Genomic DNA, 17,670 nt, shown 5'->3' with positions numbered 1-17,670 from the left:
GCCATAGGTCCTAGTCCGATTACAGATATGAAACAAAGATAATTGTAATTATGATACAGTTAGATTTATGTATCTCCAGATAGTTTTCAAAATAACAAAAGGAATATAAATATTCCATCTGTAGGAAGAAAATGTCCATTATTAAAATCAACCCACAAACTAGGTAATGTGGAAAAAGCTTTCTTTGTCAACACAGCTGTCAGGCCCGCTGAGATTTTAAATTGGAGTTTGTCTAACTCCAAATTAGTTGCTCTAATTGTAACTTTCACTTTCTATTTAAAAAGCAAAGCCAGAAGCATTAAAGTTTTATCTTGGTTTTTTTATATACAGGAAAGCTAACATAATTGCTGTACTAATGTAGAGTTATGAGCTTTTAGGCTCCCCAGTTTTTTGCAAAGAGAGCTTATGTCTTTTGATTCATGGAATAAGATATTTCCCAATCTAAATTTGCCATATTCTTTGTCTTCAGAGAATAATCTTCATCCCTTCCTCTCCTTCTGACCTTCTGGCATAGCTCTTTGGTTTGTAACTGCCTGTGCTTCACTCCAGAGCTGGCTGCATTTCAGTCACCAGTCACTGTGCAGAGTTTCTATGTGAATTATTGGAGTGTGCTTGGCATCTAGAGTTCTAAAGAATTGAGAAGGATAGTTCAAATCTCAGACAGCAGCTTGAAAGGCTTCCGGAGATGCAGAGCCAGGTCTGCCATCTCACTGAGGTGATGCCCATTCCAAACTCAACAGAAAAAGCATATGGGTGACAAAAGGCTGTCTCCTGTTGGACCCGTGGCACACACGACATGGCTTTCAGTGTCAGCATAAAAAAGAGTTGTTTAGAGGGTGACCCAAAATCCCAGTGTTATGAGGAGAATATGGGTCAGATGTGCTACCTGTGTTGGTGATATCTGAGAAGAGCTAAGGACTGATAAGATAACAAAAGTAGGACTTACCTTGAGTTCTTAAGTTAAGACAGGCTGTTGTGAAAGCAATTAACCAGCTGGGAAGTCTTTGGAGAAAAATTACTTTGAACAAAGAGAAATCTTTGGAAGGCTGGTTTTGTACCAGGAGGAAATAGAGAGGAATTTAGTTTAAGAATGTTTTTCTGAGTTGTGTTAATTAATTTTCATCTGTCATTGGCATTGATTAACATAGTATTGATAGGACAATGTCATTATTAGTGCTTTAGTCATCTTCTTTAGCAAAATAGTCTGTATAATAGCAAAAGGAAACCTGCACATTTTATTTGATGGTTTTTTTGTGCCCCTGCTTGGAGTCTCTAGAGCCACAGATCAATTGCTAGTGTTTAGTGACCTTCTGCCCAATAGTGTAGGGCCTGTGGGTGGGTCTTTTTCTATGGCTGGCACTTGTATAGCGCATAATCTAACATGACACTGACCCTTTCAGCCTTATGGGAATAATATTTTCAGCATGATGAATTGTTCCTGAATGTTTTCTTCAGTGTACTGTGTTACATGCCCCAAACATTTATTTCATGTTGAACGTATGTCCAGCATTTCTGCTCTGCTCTTTTTGTTGCATGGGTTTGATTGCAGCCAACAGCAAAGGTCAAAAGACATTTTACTGTTTCTATTTCTGTGTTTCTGTTAAGCTGAATTAAATTGTTGGTGCTGCAAAGTGACTTCTTAAAAAGCTTATGCTGCAAGAATTCAACCAGTATAAACTGAAGCTGAGCTGCATCAGTTTAAACCATACGGTTCAGAAAGACAATGTGGTCCGAAGAACAGGGTGCTGATCTGGAAACAGAAAAAGAGTTTGGTTCTCTGGAGCTTCAGTGGGTAGCTTCATGAATTTAGATAAACTTTTTCATCTTGCTCTGCCTCAGGTTTTCTCGATGGGTAGTAGAGAGACTGTATTTTAAAGAACTTTGCACATTCAATTTTTCAGTCATGTAGTCTTTTTCCTTTCACCTCTAACATTAATCAGTACAACTGCCTGTTTAATTTACATTTGAGATAGTTTTTGAAATCATAATATCTAAGAATGCTCTTATATCTTTGAATAGGTTAATTATGTTTACCAGTGTGAGTATTCACTAGAATGTGTCTTTTCTCAGTCCAGAATTGAAGCAGCACTGAGTTTTGTTCATCCCGCAGCCTTCCATTTCTTTGTTACATAGTGAAGAAATCAATTAGCCCTCAACTAGCTTTTGGAGAAGTTTGGCCCGAGTGTCTTAGTGTCTTTTTCTTTTTTTTTTTTTAAATCTGTTATTTCTTTTTTTCTATTTATTAGAATTTCCTTAAATGTCATGAACTGAAAACACCTGAATGTCTCTGCTAAGATTAGTGTTCATTTCCCAACTTTGCTTTGTGAGGAAAGTCCTTTCCCTCATCAGAGCCTGAAGAGCAGTGTTTCCATCTTCCATGGGTTTTACATGGTCCATGATCATAAGCTTTTTTTTATTACTCTTATGCTCATTTCTCTCAGTCAGCTCATCCCACCACTCCTTGATGCTGGCTTAGAGCATGAAAGGGAAAGAAATGGTTAAACATCTCCCTAGAGGATCTTTGACTTTAAAAATACAAACGGAGCCAAATGGATACTTTACAAATGTGAGTAAAGTGTTTTAATGGAAAAAGCATCGGTCCTATAGGGATGGTATGACAGCTGCTAGAATTAAACCCAGGTCGGTCTGAACATGTGCAGAATATCTTGGGCTACAATTCATAACAGATAAACACTTTGCTTTGAAAATAAAGTTGAAAGAAACATTATCTAATCTACTGTTTCTAGGCAAGCTGTTGTTTTTTTAATTATCACACTAGTTCAGTGGGACTCAGTGCTCTCTAAGGGTTCTGGGACTTACACACAATAATTTCCAGTGACCAATTTTGCATAATTCAGATACTATGAATATTTTATTTATTGTTAGCAGCCTTTTTATTGCAAATGATATTCTTAATGAATTCATTATATGTTTAAAAAAAATCAGGATGAAATTTGGCTCTCTTTTCTGGGGGAATAAATCTAGATCAGCTTTCCTTTCAGCAGTAATTTTACTCAAGGTTTTGTGAATGGAACTTGTCTTGGTGTCCATTGAAGAAGAATGCAGCAATATGTACATTCTTTTCCCTAAATCCTTATGAAGAATTACCAAAATGCTAGTGAATACTCGTAATGCAAAAAAATCAGTGAAATTTGAAGCTATGTTCTTGGTCTTAGTCACATTTTATATGGTCACTGTTTTAAATTACTGGCACTACATTAGAGTATGTCAAGATGCATCATATATACAGATACAATTTACCATGACCTTGAGGCAACATGATGTGTATGTTATATTCCATTAGCTATCAAAATATGTTCCTTATATAGTACAGTACCCACTACAGAGAGAGGAAGAACATGGGTTGTTAGGCATACTGTATAGAGTTGGAAGACATGCAAATAATGTCTCCAGATCCATAGCCATATCTGTTGTATCTTTTTAAAGAGAATAAGAATAAGCTATAGGCAAAAAAAAAAAAAAAAGAATCCAAGTGGCTTTGTGGCTTTGCTCCATATGCCAGGTGACATCGTTTTCCAAACAATGGAAAACTCTGCACCCCAGGAAGCAGCATGTAACTGTGAGGGTGACTGAGCAGGAGAACGTGTTGCACAGAGAGGTTGTGAAGTCTCCGTTCTTTGAGATACTGAAAAACTGTCTGAACATGGTCCTGAGCAAGTGGCTGTAGGTGACCCTGAATGAGTAGGGGGTTGCATCAAGTGACCTGCAGAGGTCACTTCAAACCTCAGCCATTCTGTGACTCTGTGATAGCCGCAATTCCCAACAGCAAACACTTGCTATAGCAATGTGCCAGTGCACAAGGGTTAGGAAAACCAGCTCTTCCATGCTCCTTTTTTCACTGCCCATTTTAATGGCCTTGCCAGAGCATTTGCTGAGTTTGTGACCTTTTCACTCCCAAATCCCACTTCTCTGCTCTGCCACCCCAAGCCCTGAAGAGGACATGTGTCATCTCACTCTTGGGTTTTCCCAAACGTGTTACTCCTGGCACAACCAGCTTATTTCCCCAGGAGCAGGGCACCTGCACAAGTTGAGCTGCCATCTCTCTCTCATGCCATGCTTGCTCAGAGCAGGCGCCAGAGAGGCAGCTGCTCCCATGGATCAAGTCCCTGGCTCTCCCAGCTGTGCCAGGTTTGTGCAAATCGACCTTCAGCAACCCACTTCAACCTTCTGTTCTTCCTCCCTCCCTTTCCCATGCTTCTTACTGTTGTAATTTTGTAAGCTGCTCGGGCTAGGTATCACTCTTGCTATCTGTGTCTGGTTTCTAGCCCAGACGTCAGCGGGGGTTGCCGCATGCTGCTCCAATATAAATGACTAAGGATGATGATAAAAGGTGTGGGAGTTGGTTGCCTGGAGTGTTACCCTACTTCGATAACTTTGTTTTAGAAACTAGTTTCTCCCTCAAATCATCTGTTATTTTATCTTATTATGTCTAGTATTTTAAAAGTGGCAAGGGATTTTCAGCTGCCTCCATTTTTGGAGTGCTCATCTCAGGACTTTGAAAGAGGCTTTGAAATTTTCAGAGTTTGGATGGCGTTGTTGTGACAGTGCCAGTAGCCTTCAGCATGAGTTGCAGGTTATTGGAACCTTTAAGAGTCAGCTGCAACTATGTCCTAAAAGAGGCATTCAATAGAGAAGTGATCTATTTTTAAATTTGGGCTGATACAGGTAATAATTACACACAAAACAGTATGTGAAAAGAACATTATCAAGGTTGCACAGCTCAGCACTTGAAGCTAAGAAATGCTGTAAGCAAAATTGTCTCTACTCCATTAATTTGCCACCTTGCACAGGTGCATCAGTCATAGGCTATTTTTGCCCAGGATCTGTCTCACTTGGTGCGCATAATAGATGACACAGTTTGTGAGTTCAATATTTGATTTTCTTTTCAATGCATAGTTCAGACTCTGCTGTGAAGACAAAATTATTTCCTGCTGGGGCATTCCAGGGTGTTCCACCGTGCAGGTCCTTGCCACATGCAAACACTGACTAATTTCCATTTACAACATCTTAATAGCAATTCTGAGTATCATTACTCCCTATTACAGATGGCAACCTAAGGCAAAAAAGAGCAAGATTACAAGTATTCATAATTGTGGGGACCTGATGCAATTTTTTAGAGGACCTGGCAGCCCATACTTCAACTCCCATTAGCTCTTGCACTGCTGGCCAGTAGTTGCCACTTTCAGATATTCCATCCTCGAGGCCCAAGGCAGGCTCCCAGAAACACAGAACAGGGGGATAGGTTTGAAAAACATGGTGTGAACAACTTGTCCTGTTCCTCAGAGCAGTGTCTCACACCTGCAAACAAAAAATGCTGCTCTTCTTCTCAGATTCTCCTGACACATATAAAAAAATAAAAAAATAAAAAATTGAAGCATCCTGTGAGCAAAAGCGTTTTTTTCCCTCCTCTTCTATGGCAAATGCACAGTGTTCTGACTGAAGCTGAAATTCAGTGCTTTGCTAAAGCCTACCTAATAACATATGAACAAAAGGAGGCTGAATTCTTTCTGGATCGCCTTTAACTGCGGTATTTTTGGACAGTCTTTGTAGATTAATTATAAAAAACCCAAAGAATTTATTTTTAAAATTAAAATCAAACCCTTTTGCTGTTCAGATTTTTATCTTGTCATTTCAACCTACTGGAGTGCTGCAAAGATGCATTGAGCTAAGAGAGTAATTAAACAGGAAAAGAAATTACAAGAGAGGTAAATTACAAGAGAGGTAATATCTTTTACAAAACTGATCACTCAGAAAGAAATGTATTTTCAGATGCACAAACCCACCTTCAGCACTTACATCAAACCATCTCAGCCACAATAAAATTGAGAATGCAGTCCTTGATTCAAAGTAAAGATACTTGAGTATTTCACAGAAATGGTTGTCAGATTTTTATGCAGATAAAACAATTAGTTTCCAAGCATCATTCTTATAAAGAGCAAAAGTGGGTGATTTTTTCCTACAAAATATTTTTTCTGAGACAAAGGGCTGGCATGTATAATTTCAGACCAAACAGTTAAAATTTTAGAAAGTTATAAAAAAAAACCTGAACACAGCTTTCCTAAATCAGAAAGCATCAGTTGGCTAGAATTATTTGCAGCATCCCTTAATGTAGCCATAATTAACAATTAATTTTGGAATAAAGATATAGATGGAATTAAAAGTGGAGATTTTAGATTTATTAAATTGTTTTTTTCCCCACACACTAACAGCTCCTTCCTGGGGAAGCTCTAATGTTATATCCCTCAGGCTTCTGAATGCTCTTCTGGTGTATGTTTGTTTTGTAGGGAGGGGTCACATCTGAGGTTAAGGTAGTTTGATCCATTACAGGCCACGTTGTCTCCTGGCCTTGGCTGAACTTAGAGATATTATATAGCAACAAATTAATATAAATTTGTGTCACTTTTCCTTCTCTTAATATTTCTTAAATGTCTTTGAAGCAGCTCAGTTTCCATTCCAACATGCAGCGCTGAGGGCAGATCTTCAAATTGCTTATGACAGAGGTTATGTGCCTTCTGGCAGATAACGGAGACCTGTCTTACTCTGAGACTTGGATATTGCATTTTTTCCTTGTACAAGGCTTCAATGTATTTTTGCTTCTAAAAGAGAACCCTGGAGATGCCCTTGAAATAGAAAAATAGGTGTTGAGCCCTGACATGATGGAGATATTTTAGCATCTCATTCTTCCATATAGCTTTTTCAGCAGATAAAACTGTTATCTGGGAAAAAAATGGCAAATTTTAAGGTTTCTACAGGTTTTTTGTGGGCTTTTTTTAGTTGGTTGGTTGGTTGGTTTTATCTTTTGTTTTGGTTTGTTTGTTTGTTTTTAAACTGAATTTGTCAGCATCGAGGCGTGCTCAATATAGTTTTTTTTATTATTCTGTTCTGTTAACCTCAGGAAAGATGGGCAAAAGACTAAGAGAATTCTTCTTCAAACTTCAAATCTTTATTCTATCATAATTTTGCATGTGTGGGAGGGAGAAATATTAGCCTTTTTTTCTCTTTTTTTTAATAATCTTTGAATGAAAAGTGTCCTTTTTGCCAATCTTGATATGTATAAATGACAAAATCTTTGGAGAAAGGACAATACATCTTGAGCACACAGGCTCTACATTAATTCCAGAAGCCCAGAAAGGTTTTGCCATTTGTTGCTTCAAAAACCCTTCTCATAACTACGAAAGTCAGAGAGAATGGCAAGAATATAACCAAAAACATGGAATAGCTTCTGTATGAGGAAACAACTAGACAGACGGGGATTTTTGAGTCTTGGAAAAAAGATGGCTAGAGGGACATAGTAAGAGACACCATTCTAGGTGGTCTGAAGAATAAAAACCAATTATTCACTGTTTCCCAAATTGCATAATGAGGAATGAAGAAACAAGTTGAAATAACAAGTGGATAGTTTTTCAGAAGTCCCTTAATTCTCTTTTGACCTCTTTGCTAGAGGATACTGTGGGGACAGGTTTATAGAAGAGCCTGGATTGCAAAATCCCAAAATAAAAATACAACAATCAGGTACCAAAGTCAAAGAATAAGCTGCTACTAAAAATAGCTTTATTCATTCTCTAACTCCTGACTACTCATGGGATGAAGTTCCTTGTTTTTCATTTCCTCAACCAACTTTTGTATCTATTCAGCTTACAGACTTTCTTATTTCCACCTTTGTGAGAGGCAGCCCATGAACTCTGCTTTCAGTGAATGTGAGAGAACATTGTCATTACCTTCCAACAAGCCAGGATTTAATTTTCCTCTATATGAGCAATAAATAGAAGTAGAATTTGGCCCATCTGACTTTTTTCTAGCCAAACTGAGCAATACTTGCACAACTTTTACTGTGGAAGTCTAAGGGTCTGAAAAGAAATAATGAGTATTTGAAAGGAGGAAAAAGGCAAGTGTGTGCTACAGTACCACTGAGAGTCAAACACATCTGCTTCTGAGCACTAGCACCAAGCAACAAGCACAGTGCTGTGTATGAGGAAAATGGGTTGTGAACACAAAACAGGTCAATCTAAACCAAACAGAAATATATTGAAATGTAACCATTCTCTAGGTCCAACCAGAAAATTAATAATCTCTGTATTTGTTAAATTTTGGCTTTTAAACATAAATGCTTCAAGCCGTGTTTTAAAAATACTTAATTTTGATCAATAACAATTCTTTCTTCACAGTGCATGTCATAAGAAAGGGGAGAGGACTATGGGTTAAAGGGTGACTTATTCTCACTTCAGTCAGGTTTGTTTCTTTCACAAACTAGGACTTGTGAAGCCTTATGAATCCTGATGTGGGAAGGCTTTGGCGTAGGTGGACGACCCAAAGCAGTGCCTGCACAGAGGCAGGAAGGGTCTGTAATAACTGCCTGGTGCTTGAGGATCATTATTCTGCTACAGAGCTCTGTTTCTACATTAAGGATATTTGTATTGAACATATCTAGTTTCTTTACAATAGAGCTTAGGTATCCTGAGCATTTCAGGGCTGAGAGTGGTCCCAGAGACATAAATGAGGAGAAGGGAGGTGAAGCTGTAAAACTGGTTGCAAGTCCTTTGCCTCCACTGAGTTCTGAGCTGCCCGGGGGGACAAAAGGAGCTGCCAGAACAAACTGGATCAAACCCAAGGTGGAGAGCAGGATGAGCCCTGTAATACACTACTTATTTAAATTCTTCCCTCTCAGAGTAACCTCTTTGCTGCTGAGTGCTTCCCTTTATTCTAGTGGGGGTCTCACATTGCTGAGACCTTTGGAAATATACTGACTGTAGAGCTATAAATAGCAAGAATTTCCCACTGACTAAAACCTGCAGCATAGCAGCAGGCTGATGTGGGTTTATTTTCCTGCTTGAGGACTACATAAGTGCTTGTGTCCTCTCTCCACTGAGACATCTCTTCGCTTTAGGCACTGGTCTCTGCTCGCTGCTGGGGTGTGTTATTGAACCTGGCTCTCATTCCTGCTCTTTCTGATCTTTTTATCTCTAATGAAAGACCTCTCCCTGGGCACCCTTCCTTTTTTTCCCTCTCCCTTCTCTTATGGCAGGTCTTTGCTTTTCATGGGTATACTAATTTCTACTGTTTATCAGTTTATGCTAATTCCATTTCAATTCATCTGCTATTCACACATACTGTGCACTACCTGTGCATGCTGCTGTGTCTGAATGAGCTTTTAGTCAAGCTTCTTATGGCCCCAGAGTTTCTCTTGGCCTTATCTTGCATTTAGATGGTGCCTTTCAGTTCCCTGAAATCCAACTCTAAAAATAAATGCAAATGTGTGTCCCTGCACCTGCCAGCACTTCCCTGAGCAGGATCTTGACTGATAGCTGACAACATCCTGCATTACTAGAGTTTAGGAGAGGACTTGTCCAGTCAAAACAGCACAAGGATCAGAAGTGGATACAAAGTCATCACAGAAGTGAGACTACACCAATCTAATCCCTAGAAAAAGAACTGCAAACGAGCACAAATGTGTGTGCCAAGTGCACCTTCCTCCCTCACATCACGAGCAATAGCACTTAACTGCCCTGCTCAGCATCTTGCTTGGGGACTATTCAGTAGCCAAGCACCCAAATACCCAAGTTTGCCCTTGGAGGAAAATGAGGTTACTTGTTAGGAGGAAAGGAAAAAAACTGCACTTGGCCATGATGTTCAAGTGGGGTTAAATCCTCGAGAAGCCTCTCCTCCCTGTTTGGTAATTCGAGCACCTCTTTGTGAGATAAGGGAAGGTGTCAACTCCAGCAGCACCTGAACTCACACTCCACTTAGTCTGATTTCTGTGCCCTCTTCAGTTTGCTAATCAAAACAAGTTTCCGCTGCGTATTTCTTATCCCCAGAGGGTGGAACTATCCTCAGAAAATTAAAGCTCTCTTATCTCTTAATGTGTCATCACAACTAATAGCCTGGGGACTGTAAACAAGTTTAAATATCAAAACAATTTGGCTGGTGATTGTCTGTGATTATGGATTAAGAATACAAAATTTGCGCTCACTGATATTCAAGGTAGATTGAAAACAAGGAGCCAGATCCTCAGCCGGTGTAAATGGAGGTGTCTGAGCTGAACTTGGGAGAGAGATGCTGCTGAGCATCTGATCCTGTGAGCTTTTCAGAAGTTTCCATTCTTGTTTTTCAAGGTGCCAGATATTACATGACAGCATGGGGCTGATCAGGGGCAGTGCTGAGGGCCCCCGGCAGAGCCTGGACCATCCTCCCCTCTTCTGACTTTCCAGGAGCTCAGATTCTGCTGGCTGAGCCCTGCACTCACAGCCTCTTCAGGGAGCTTATAAATAATGACTTAGAAGAGAAATGATTTAAGATTACAAAACTTTTTCAAGATCAAGTCAAGGTGCCAGCATATTCAAAAGCTGTCAGATATGTCAGGGCAGGTACTTTGTGAGGGATGTGCTTTGTATCTTCGATGTGACAAACATACTGCAGTAAATTCACAGACATGCACTTGCTGCTGCCTTTTGCAAAGCCCTGCCATCAAGCCATCACCTTTAGATCAGTCACACTGAGAGTGAAGAGACACAAAAAGGATCTTTTGCTAGAAATGCTTTTGCTAGTTCACTGGACTCTTTGCAATGGCGGTGATGTGCAGCAGGGCCCACAGATCTGGGGTAGCAGGTGTATTTTATAGCACAGTTGGGTTTGAAACTTTTCATGTTAGCATCTCCCTCTTTTAGAAGTATTTCTGGGACCTCATTTTTATTATGGATCATTTTCTGCCATAGACTGAATAGTCTGTTCTTCAAAGAATCCCATAGATGAGAAACTGAGGAAGAGAGACTAATTGGATTTTCTAGAGACATAGAAGTCAGCAGTAGCGCAAGGACATGAATAGTGCAAGGAGTGTCCTAATCACTGAACTGTCCTCGTCTCCCTGTATAATGCAGAATACATAGAATATCCATCTTTTATTGGATAGCTTTTTGGAATACATATATTTTCAAAAGGCTGATGTTAGATTAATGATGAATCTTACAAAATGAAGTAGGAAAGACATTAATTTTGATGTGGTAGGAAAGCACTTTCCTAATGAGGTAGCAATTAAATAAGTATAGTTATTTTAAAAAAAAAGGTAAATCTAGTGCTCTCTAGACCTCCTATCTCAGCAGTTCTAGCAGCATTTCTGAGTAACAAAAAAGAATGTTTCTGACAAGCATGAAGTACCACCAGAAAAATATAAAAGGAAAAATGTGTCATAAGAATCATAAAAATATTAAATAATGTCAAAGAAATGAAATCAATTTCCGGAAAAGAATAATAAAGGCTGAGAAAAGGTACCCAGAAAGCCACATGACTTTTTATCTTCTTAATTGGGGTAATTATACTAAAACTGACAGCAAGTATTTCCCCAATAGCAAAAAACACCCACAAACCCCAGCCAGTCAGAATACCGCTCTGAGCATAAGATCTGTGAAGGTTAAAGGCTTGAGTCAGCCATTAGGAGGGTGCTCCTCTTCTCCCAAGGTCAGTCCTTACATATGGAGAAGTAATTTTGATTTTGGTCTCTTCACAGTTCAAAGTCAATGCCTACCTTGATTTCAACCGTGCTATATTTGGCAAAGTATTAATATAATTGTATTTGGTCTCAGTCGTGTTCTGTTTGAATGTTAAACTCCTCTTAATACCGAGCCATTTTGTGCTCCATCTTGTAGTTTAGGCAATGTATAAAATAGAGAGCAGTGTGGGCCCTCTGACCAATCTCTCCAGAGAAACCAGTGGTGCCAATGCCCACACTACACATGTTTTGGGGGTTTTAATTCACACCAGCTTCTGTCTGGAAACCTACTGTCATGGACTGAAGTTTTCACAGTGCACAAAGACGTCCTGGAGCACATCTTTGGGTGTAGTTTCATCCAAAAAGGACGCGGTTCATGCTGTCCCAGGCTGCATCATAGCCCGAGCCAAATACAGCACATAGGCACACAGAGATGACCTCTAACAAATCACACTGTGCATCAGCCCACGTATAAACTCTCAACTACTGATGTCTCTTTGCTGATCCTTTATGTTCATCATGTTTCAGCCACCAGCTTCTCTGTCCATATTTCACTGCATCACACTGAGGACCTTCTCCCTCAGTTAAGTGGGGAATTAAGTGTCCCTTAGTGGGACAGAAATGATCTGGCAGTTCAATTAATGTTGGTAGTGTTTAAATTTGAAACCACCCAGTATTTCCTTGCTAATAAACACAACTTGCAAAGAGGAAAAAAGTGATTGTACAACCTCAGAACAGAGATCATGAAGCCTAAGGACCCCCACTTTTCCCATTAGCCAGTAGTGGGTGCCTGAGAAAGACTTTAATAACAAAGCAAGGATGCGGTGGTACTTCCCCAGAATAGGTTTTGAGCTTCCAAAAAATTCACAACTCAAGAATTTCTTAAGCCAGAGTCTTTGTCTTTGTATCTAATAGCCTTTGATATGTTTTCTTTCTTTGTGAATTATTCAGGTACTTTTTAGATTTATGTTAATTTTAGGATCTAGTGTTCTGCAAGAAAGAGTTTGACACTAACTTCATGCTGCAGTTTGTGTTACTTAAGAAAAAAAGACAGGGGTTCAGATGCTGTCTGAACCCCCACGCTGCCTCTGCTCACAGTAATCCTAGAAATAGGATTGCCCAGTGCATGTGGTGCAAGGTCACCATACCAAAGTTGAGTGCCAGCAGCTGCAGTGCATGTGCAAAGCCACCCCAGCTGGGGCTCTGCACCACTCCTGTGAGTTTGTGTTGATTTGAACAGGAAACTCTGCCCAAACCATGGGATGTAGAGAGATATATTATACTTTCTCTGGCTTTTTTCAAGCCAGAAGGGCTAGGGTGTGACCATATTTCTATGGGAACTGGAGTGTTGAATTAAGAATGTTCAACTCTTGTGGGAACCAGCCAGAAAGAACTTTACTCTCCCCTCAAATCCTTGCATTCCAGGCCTAGGGTTTTTATCAGACTATGTTTGTAATCCCAGTTGATTTCTCAAATAAACGGTGAAATGCAAACAGTTGGCCAGAGGGAAAACCTCCATTTACTGAAGGGGAAAAGAACACAATATACAAATGACTCATGGCTCTGTGGGTGAAGTAGTGGCTGCGTGTCATATCTTGGGATGTGGGTTTGTGGTCTGATGCTGCATGGAGTGGATGTGCTTGGGTTGTGACATTATTGTAAATGGCTTTGGTAGGAATTCTCCTGTGACTTCCCAGACACAAGTTGCTTGTTAAGATATGATTGACTGCACAGTTGCAATTAATAAGATAGGGAGGCAGCCAGGTGCAGCCAAACCCTCCTCTGGACACTAGCTGGGGGTAAATATGACAAAACCCTTCTTCTGCTAGAAGAGGTAGGTCCTGCAGGAGTTGCAGGTGGCTGTATCTGAAGGAATTGTGTTCCAGGGAGTTTCCAAGGGTTGGAAGGAAACCTGAAGAGGGGCAGCAGGAATCAGTATCCCTGGGAGGCACCTGGTGCCTCTGAAACTTTGCTCTCCTGGGGCAGGTTATCCCAAGACCCGGTGAATGAGCATGCTCTGATGTTTGATGCAGTACCCCTCTGCCTGGTGCCCCCTGCTCCCACTGACTCTTGTCTGCTGTGGGTTCCCTACGGTTACTGACTCCCTTATTCTTTTTTCCCCCTGAATTCCTTGGTTACAACAAGATAAAACACATAAATGCTAATGCAAGTGTAAGTGCAAAGGCCAGTGGCACCTCTGCGGAGCCCCACTTCTGCCTTACCACTAGTCACTTGCACCTGCTGTGATTCCACCACTTCCTAAGAAGTTGCCAGCAGTTACTCACTGTCCTATATATGAACAACTTGCAGATATGACAAAATACAGGTTGTTTTGCCTGGATTCTTTTTTTTTCCTCTCAGTTTCTCCATTGCAAGACTTCCTCACCTCTCCCAGTCCTTTCCATCCTTTCAGAACTCTGGTTGCTGCTCCATGACTGTGCAGCACCGGAGCTTGGAGGAACTGCAGGTCAGGGCTCCCCTCTGGTGATATGAGCTGGAGAGGACATGTGCCAACAGAGGTGGTGGCCTGTTCTCAGGGCACCATCACCACTCAGTATATACACTGCACGGGATCTAGTGGTTTTGCTCTGTGAGTTAGTGGAGGGAGGAATGAGGGTCCACTAAAGGATCAAACCAAATCCCTCCTTATAGGCAGGAACTCTAGGAGAGCATTCTTTTCCTACATCGGACCAGTGCTTTCTACAGCAGAAACATGATGAGAGATGGTTTATAGCTTGGGAGACAACAGCAGGACATTGCCTGAACCCAGATGTTGGCAGATCAGTAGGCGTTGGGAAATCAGCCAACCTTTCTCAGTTTTCTGGGACACTCTGGTTTGCCCATGTGATTAAAATTTGCAGTAGATAAACACAGATACATAGAATTTATCCAAACAACCAGATGTTTACCCATGGCTGGAAGACCAAGGAAGCTTCTTTGTTTGTGGTTGCAGCTGTGCTGGGAGTAAGGTTTCATCCCACATTTGAGGAATCTTCTTTTTTTAAGCAGTTCAGAGACTAGGGCTGCTGCTTGGGAAATGGCTGTTTTCTCCCTGCAGGCAGATCGATACATTTCAGCTCACTGCACTGCAAGTAACTTTTCATCGTACATTAAGAATGAGGAAAATAAAAGCCAAGATGGATGTTATTTTGGTTTTGCTTTTATTTTGAATTATTTATTAGGAAGTCACTGCTGCCTTCTCATCAGGAGACAAAATGCCTTTGTCTTTGGTGATTTCCTATTGAAAAGACACAAGGTCTTTCCAGTTTTATTTCTCTCACTTGCTTCTTGGTACTGAAGTGTAAATCTGGGGTCTCCACAATGTGACAAGATGGTCTCCTGCAGTCTCAGTGTAGGCAAAGCCCCCACTGATGCCAGTGGAGTCACACCTTGTCAGTACACTTCTAACCAGTTCTACAATGACATTGCAGATGAGTTATGTGTGTTAGGAATGATTGCTGTCACATAAGCAGAGGGTGTTGTGGAGGGTTATAAGTACACTACAGGCTAGCTGAACTATGATTTTAATTAAGCACTTACTAAATAGCTAGTAAAACTATGAACCCCATGTGTCACTGGGCAAAAATTCGGCAACTGGCTCCACTACTCATATGAGTTTGGAAACTCAAACTAACAACCCATTTTGATGTTTTTGTTCCTAAATCTAGGTTATCCTGAAGGGGACGATAAAGAAACTGGCCACCAAGATGGTAATCACTAGTGGAAATGAAGAAGATAAAGGCAGTCAAGAAAAGGAAAGCAAAGAAGAAACCATCTTGGCAATGCTTGGAATTATTGGGACAATTCTGAACCTCATTGTGATCATTTTTGTGTATATTTACACAACGTTGTAAACTAGAAGGCATGCAAATAGACCAGATAAAATGGCCATTAAGAATGACAACAAACATTGCTGACTATTGAGAAGTTCTTTAATCAGAATTGACTCTGTATTATATTAACACATCATAAAAGCACTGCCTGCAGGCAGCGAAGACTGAAGCACAATTAATTTAACAAGACTTTTTCACACAGTAATAAGCTTAACTCTTCTATCCTGCCCTCTCCCTTTCGGTTTGGTTTTCAGTTTGGGGGAGAATGACTGCAGTTATGTAAGCTGTAGCTTTGAAGAAATCCACCAGGGATATGTTGTTTTAACACAATTTAAAAAAAAAAAAAAAAGAAAAGAAAAAATAGAAAGAAAAAAAAGAAAATAAAGAAACTGTACACTATATATAATTAGAAATGTTTGCTGTATACCCGCAAAGACTGAACTCAGAGATAGCTTCATAGCACAGATCACATGTCTGTTAGGTCAAATGGTTTTTTTCTCTTGGTTTTTGCTTTTACTTACATTGAATCTGACAAGCCTTTTATTTAGAATGAACATATGGTGCAATCATGAAAAAAACAATTCCATTGAGCAAGGTCTGCCTAAACCTGATAAAATGTTGGGAGAAATACATTACATGGTTATTTTTCCTTTCTCTTTTGCTTAACATCTGTGTCTGTTCATACCAATGTTTATAAATATATATTTTTAATAAATGTGCTATATTTTTAGCATGAACCAAACATTTGGAGACACTTGTATTCATGCAGCTAAATTTTGTTTGATGAAGTGCCCCTTTTGACAATGGATGTTGTTTTTCTCAGCAATTATACAGCAGTCTTGTTTGCAGCCCTCTCACTTGGTCTGAAGCAAGCTCACATCATGCTCATATGCATGACTTGAAGTTGGAATGTCAGCTGAAAAGCATTGCTGCTTAATACGGGAAATAGCAAAACATTGTAAGGTGACCTTTGGAGACTGGTTGCAGAAAGAAGGCTCTACTTAAAAAAACAAAAAGCAAATGAAAGGAATATTGAGGAGTCTCAGAAAATATTACGAAATTCATAGAATTTATGGCTTTCAAAATCTGGTCATGTTCTCTAAGTACTTATGCTGAGAGAAGCCAGTAGAGGTTTCTACAGTTGAAAAGAGAAATTTAGAGAGCCTATAGTAAGGGGTTTAAGGGAAATCCAGACTGTAAATACAGAGTTGTATTTTAAATGTGAGGATCATTAACTCTTCTCGCTTTTCTGACATGTGCTTTAACTGAGGTTGGTGCAGTGAAATTCTCTGACTTGTGTTTTTGACAGGAATGTGCAATGATGATGCTCAACATTTTTCTTCAGAGTTCAGTACTTATAAATATACAAAGCATTAAAATTATGAGACCTCAATTCTGCCTCAAGCTGCCTAAGTACATTGCCCATTAACTCTGACATATCTTCTTAAAAAATAGGTCAATTAATTGTTTACTGACTTGTGGTTTGGATTGCATCCTCAGATGCATAAGGAGGATTACTGTTGAAGTCAGCTGGAGCTGTAAAATGTTTGATCCTAAAGTATCATTGATTTTAGTGATCAGTCATGTCCCTCAGGAATCAGTAATAAGTTTTCCACCAGTTTCAAGGGGCTAGGAATGGTCTCAAAAATACAGAATTTCATTGCAGGATATAAAAGCAAGCTTGGAAAACCCTGAGGGGCACCTCTTATAAACAGAGGTGTTCAGTCTGTTGTGGCATCATACATTCAATAACAAAGCCATTAGGAGAAGGGAAAAGGTCAGTAAATCCAGTATGAAGACTGAAGGGAAAAAAGAGCAAAAATAATCTCATGTTAATGAAAGCATGACATGATGAGAGAGGGGAAAAAATGAGCAGAGATTGAAAACAGGGAATGGTGCAGAAAGACAGTGGCATGCATACCAGTGTGGCTGAGGAAACATTTGTGTTTCTACAGTGCTGGTAGAGCTGCAGATCTCAGAGAGGGCAAGAAACGGTAGTGGCACCATTTAGTGTAGCTGAGTGAGGGTTTGAACTGATCTTGGTCTTGAACTTATAGTTATTTATTGATAATTCTAAGGAAATAGCTCACTCTGATCATCCTGATAGCTAAAATATATTTTCCTCCACTTGGCATTTTTTCTTCTGTTTAAACCACTGCTGTGCACAGCCTGTGGCAATGGTGTTGGCACTCATGTCCCAGAGCACACCTGCACATGCTCCAGGCACTTGTCTATCTCCAGCCTGCCTCTTGCCTGGCAGGATCCTCTCTGCAGACATTCCTCTTGAACCTCTCCTCCTCCTCCAGCAAACACTGCAACAATCTGCCTGAGGCTCGT

At 40.0% G+C, this 17,670-nt stretch overlaps 1 long non-coding RNA gene across 3 annotated transcripts in view; it reads left to right on the top strand.

Moving 5' to 3' along the window:
* LOC108504604 overlaps positions 1 to 16,075 on the top strand; it is a 162,105-nt gene extending 146,030 nt beyond the window's left edge. For all 3 annotated transcript variants that reach the window (XR_001877183.1, XR_001877184.1, XR_001877182.1), the window contains one exon: positions 15,169 to 16,075. This is a non-coding gene — a long non-coding RNA (uncharacterized LOC108504604). The remainder of the gene's footprint in view (positions 1 to 15,168) is intronic.
* The last annotated feature ends 1,595 nt before the right edge of the window (positions 16,076 to 17,670 follow it).

The sequence above is a fragment of the Lepidothrix coronata genome, unplaced genomic scaffold, assembly GCF_001604755.1.
Source record: "Lepidothrix coronata isolate B3197 unplaced genomic scaffold, Lepidothrix_coronata-1.0 Scaffold169, whole genome shotgun sequence".
Taxonomy (NCBI): domain Eukaryota; kingdom Metazoa; phylum Chordata; class Aves; order Passeriformes; family Pipridae; genus Lepidothrix; species Lepidothrix coronata.
Note: the sequence above shows the minus strand (reverse complement) of the source record. Positions and strands in the feature narration are given on the sequence as shown.